Consider the following 6000-nt stretch of genomic DNA (forward strand, 5'->3'; position numbering starts at 1 on the left):
GTATTGTAGTTCCTGAGAAAAATGTGACGAAAATTTTTAACTTGGTTATCATGTGTAAAATCATACAAGTGTTCGGTAAACAGGAAGTAGTCTGAAAACGCATCACACGGTATAGCTGACTTATATAAATCCTGAAACCAAATTTCAGAAATCCTTGTATTGTAATTCCTGAGAAAAATGTGACGAAAATTTTCAACTTGGCTAACATGTGTAAAATCATACAACTGTTCAGTAAACAGGAAGTTGTCGATTGATGAATCTGAAAACACATCACACGGTATAGCTGACTTATATAAATCCTGAAACCAAATTTCAGAAATCCTTGTATTGTAGTTCCTGAGAAAAATGTGACGAATATTTTCAACTTGGCTATCATGTGTAAAATCAGACAAGTGTTCCGTAAACAGGAAGTTGTCAAGTGATGAATCTGAAAACGCATCACACGGTATGGCTGACATATATAAATGTTGATACCAAATTACAGAAAGGGTGGATGTGTAGTTCCTGAGAAAAATGTGACGAAAGTTTCATGGGACGGACTGACTGACTGACGGACGGACGGACTGATGGACGGACGGACTGACAGACAGAGGTAAAACAGTATACCCCCCCTTTTTTAAAGCGGGGTTAAAGGGGGGGGGGGTATAATTACAATTATTTAGTTTATGTACAATCATACAAGTGTTCGGTAAACAGGAAGTAGTCGAGTGATGAATCTGAAAACGCATCACACGGTATAGCTGACTTATATAAATCCTGAAACCAAATTTCAGAAATCCTTGTATTGTAGTTCCTGAGAAAAATGTGACGAAAATTTTCAACTTGGCTATCATGTGTAAAATCATACAAGTGTTCGGTAAACAGGAAGTTGTCGATTGATGAATCTGAAAACGCATCACACGGTATAGCTGACTTATATAAATCCTGAAACCAAATTTCAGAAATCCTTGTATTGTAGTTCCTGAGAAAAATGTGACGAAAATTTTCAACTTGGCTATCATGTGTAAAATCAGACAAGTGTTCCGTAAACAGGAAGTTGTCAAGTGATGAATCTGAAAACGCATCACACGGTATGGCTGACATATATAAATGTTGATACCAAATTACAGAAAGGGTGGATGTGTAGTTCCTGAGAAAAATGTGACGAAAGTTTCATGGGACGGACTGACTGACTGACGGACGGACGGACGGACTGACAGACAGAGGTAAAACAGTATACCCCCCTTTTTTAAAGCGGGGTTAAAAGGGGGGGGTATAATTACAATTATTTAGTTTATGTACAATCATACAAGTGTTCGGTACACAGGAAGTAGTCGAGTGATGAATCTGAAAACGCATCACACGGTATAGCTGACTTATATAAATCCTGAAACCAAATTTCAGAAATCCATGTATTGTAGTTCCTGAGAAAAATGTGACGAAAATTTTCAACTTGGCTATCATGTATAAAATCATACAAGTGTTCGGTAAACAGGAAGTTGTCGATTGATAAATCTGAAAACGCATCACACGGTATAGCTGACTTATATAAATCCTGAAACCAAATTTCAGAAATCCTTGTATTGTAGTTCCTGAGAAAAATGTGACGAAAATTTTCAACTTGGCTATCATGTGTAAAATCAGACAAGTGTTCGGTAAACAGGAAGTTGTCAAGTGATGAATCTGAAAACACATCACACGGTATGGCTGACATATATAAATGTTGATACCAAATTACAGAAAGGGTGGATGTGTAGTTCCTGAGAAAAATGTGACGAAAGTTTCATGGGACGGACTGACTGACTGACGGACGGACGGACTGATGGACGGACGGACTGACAGACAGAGGTAAAACAGTATACCCCCCCCTTTTTTAAAGCGGGGGTATAAAAACATTATATTTTCATTCATAGCATTGTAGAGTGACTATGGCGTAAAAAAGCAAAATTGAAACTACAAAACATTAATTTTGATGTAAAATGTTAAATAAACAATTTTTAACATTCCATTATTAATTGTTGCTCCTATCCGTTGACCTTGAAATTTAATAGATTAAGATGTTTAGATACAATAAAACATATAGAAAACATACCCCATTGGTAGTTTAAAAGTGAAATGTTCCTGTGAAATTTCTCAATGCCAACAGTAATCATCTGTTTACAAGGATCTATATTGAGGTAAGAATGGAAGGAGTATGGAATAAAGTCTACATCTACACAGCATTCTACTCTGGTACAACTGGTGTCTAAATAACAGGTGGTTGGTTCTGGAATCTGTGGAAGGTTTATATTGTTGGCACAACCTGAAAGTCAAAAAAAAAGTTCTTCAAATATTTTGTTATTATGAGCACATTGAAGATGTATATATGAATAAAATTGATAATGTAATTGAATTAGTTTCAAATTAACATCAAAAGCCATATACTAAGGGTAAATGTTATACATAAAATCACATTGAGGAAACTAACAAAAGAATATCACATTTTCATTGACTTTCATGGTTTCTACAAGAGTTTAGTTTCAAGTTGATTGGACTTCAACTTCATCAAAAACTACCTTGATTAAAAACTTAAACCAAAAACTTTAACCTATAGCAGGACAGACAGACGAAAGAATGAAAAAACGTACAGACAAAAAAGCATAATGCCCCTTGGTAGGGCATAAAAATTACCATAGATACCCAACTATTGCTTCCTACCTTTATTCCAACCAAGTATACTTTGATAGAAAGGTGATGATTGTCTTGAGCATTGTTTAACATGTAGGTATGGTGATATCCCAAGATCATTGAGTAGTTCAGAAATCATCCAATCTTCCAAATTTGATCCATTTAACAACGAACGCTCATTATACCAAGTGTCCAAGGAGAATCCTGAACATAAATTGTAAAAAATCATTAATCAATATAGCTAGGTTTTGAACATGTTGAAAAGGTTGAAATAATAAGATCTTCCTTCCTCCTAGCTGCAGCTTTGGGCAAGCTGTAAATTTAAATGCAGTAAGCAAGTAAAACATACTTCAAAAGATAACATTTCAAAGCTTAAGAAATGATTTATGTATAACTGTTTAAAAAATTAAGAAAGAAGTACATTTTTAACAAAGCATTGTTGTGGGCACATTCTTTCAAAATTCAATATCTACAAAAAACATTTCTACCTTTTACCATAACTGTATATCATATGTTCAAACAATTTGAAAACAAACTATTTTTCAGTTGGAGAGCTTTGTTTTTCTAATAAGTGATATATTCCTTGCATGTTTTAAACTTAACATTAAATTACCAGGAGTAACAAATCCACTATTCCAATCACACTGCATTTTTGGAAGTTTTGTATTTTGTAGAATGGTAAACTGATGGTCACACTGAGGCTCTGTACTTTCATAGCAAAACATTATTTTCATATTTACTAAGTAGTACATCTCAGTATACAAGTCTTCTATGCTGTATCTGAAATAGTGATTTTATGAAAGTATTAACTATCCAACTTGTTTTTTCTTTAGATTAATACTTTTTAAAATTTCTGCCCTTTCATTTAATGTTACTTAAATTTCAATATTCATGGTAAAAAAAATGCAATAATTCAATACTGGCTATAAACTTATGCCATAGTCTAACACTAGCAATTATATAAAAACTTGCAATTAATTTCAAACACAAATTGTATAACATCAACATTATCTCTAGAAGACTTCTTAAATTTATTAAATATATATCCTGATTTATACAAGTATTCCTCAACCCATCAAAAAGACTCAAATAATAATGTAATAGATCTGGTAATTTACTTACTGAACTTGAATTAATCCCTGTAAGCTGAAGGAATAGTAAGTCCCTAAGATAAAAAATAAATAAAAAAGGCTTGAACAAGATATAAATTAAAGTTGAAAAGTTAAATTTGTTTTCAACTTGCATGTATATAAACATCACATCTTTAATGTTACAAAATTAAGTGGTTCATTAAAATAAGTAAATTTCATGGTCTCTTATGAGCTCATTCGCAAAAAAGTGTTTAGCAGTATGATGTTTCCATAATGATTTTTTTTCTTTCTTTAATGTTGATGTCCTTTCCAAATTGTCAATCTTAATTATGAGTCTTACAAACAGTTAATACAATTTTAAGATAAGGTAACTCCTGTCAACCAGGTTCAAGTTAAAGTCAGAGCTATTCACAAGGAGTATTTACAATGTAAAAACAAATATTTATACAAGAATGTGTCCCCAGTACATGGATGCCCCATTTGCACTATCATTTTCTATGTTAAGTGGACAGTAAAATTGGGGTAAAAACTCTAATTTGGCATTAAAATTAAAAAAATTATATCATAGGGAACATGTGTACCAAGTTTGAAGTGGATGGGACTTCAACTTCTTCAAAAACTACCTTGACCAAAAAATTTAACCTGAAGTGGGACAGACAGACAGATGCACAGACCAAAAACATTATGGCCCTCTACTATCATAGGTGGGGCATAAAAAACTCTTTAAGTGCTAGGTAATAACCTTCATCTGATATAATATTTATATATATAATTAATATTCGTTGTTAGTAGTGAATTCAACACTAAAGAATTGATTTTATTGCATAGCAATATAATATTTCCCACAGAAAGTAACCATAAGTTAGCGTGCAATAAATTCCAATATTGCACTAGTGCAATAAATCTTTGAAATTAATGACGTCATCAACAACAAAATCTTAGTTTAAACCAATTTTAACTTTCAAATATTATATTGCTTACAATAAAAGGATTATTGCATGAATATTGGGGAATATTGTCCCTCGTAGAACATATATTGCACTCACAAGCTCGTGCAATATAAAATTCTACTCCGGACAATATTCCCCAATATTCATTCAATAACCCTATAATACACATCAACTATATACTTTAATTAAATTTGAAATATTATTATACATTTTGTTTGTAACATCATGTTTACAGAGCTAGCCTTCTATGGTATGTTTATATTTTGCATTTTGTAATGTTTCATTAAAATATAGAAAATCTATAATTCACACCTGTTTTTATCTTACCTAATTTGAAATCCAGTAAAGTGTCATTGTATTGTATTTTCTCTATACTGATACTTAGTTTCCTGTTACAGCTGTCCAACAGAAATGAGATTTCAAATGTCTGTTGTAATAAAGTATTCATAACACAACACTGAATCCCTGTGCAGGTATCAGTGATATAACAGGAAACATCTGATGGTAACATCGGCAAAGACATTTTCATAGCACAATCTACAAGATACCACAAGTCTTATTAAATCTTTGTATAGAAAAATATCAATGTATTACATCGACAGAATTTGTGTTTTATTTTCATTTTTATGAAAAGGCTGAACAGAAAACTGTTAATTCAGAAATTATTGAACGGAAAGGTGGAAAGACCTAATTATTGTGATTAATTTTAAAATATGACTTTTAGGGTGGAATCCTAACCCAAAAACTAATCATTGATTTACTTGCTTGCTATATTTGTGTGGATGTTTGTTTACTATTTACTGGAATTTGATTAGACCATAAACATTAAATTCATTTCATGTCAATTCTTATTGTCCAATCAAATCCCAGTATATATGAAACTGACTGAAACTCTGCCTTCCTATAATTTGTTTGCAAACAACCAAGCAAACAAGTTGATCAATGTTTTGTTTTGCATGCTTTTTTAGAAGAACTGTAAATAACTTCTAATATCATTTTTATGAAATTCAAAATCATACATTTCTTTTAATTTGGTCTTATGACTTATAAGTATTTAAAAATAAATCTTCTCTTTTTAAAATTGTAAGATATCAGTTATAATTTAAAGAATAATGACAAGATCTCCATAAAGTAAATTAAACTGTGAAATTAAGAAAATTTATGTATATATTATAGCTTAATTTTTTTCAAAACCCCAACCATTTTACATAAGTCTTATAAAATAAAATTTTCATTATAGTTCCCGATGTATGTATAGCACTCTTAACTAATAATTATAAGTAATTTTAATTTGAGACCATTTTAATTCTTAT

The sequence above is a fragment of the Mytilus galloprovincialis genome, chromosome 13 (genome assembly GCF_965363235.1).
Source record: "Mytilus galloprovincialis chromosome 13, xbMytGall1.hap1.1, whole genome shotgun sequence".
NCBI lineage: Eukaryota > Metazoa > Mollusca > Bivalvia > Mytilida > Mytilidae > Mytilus > Mytilus galloprovincialis.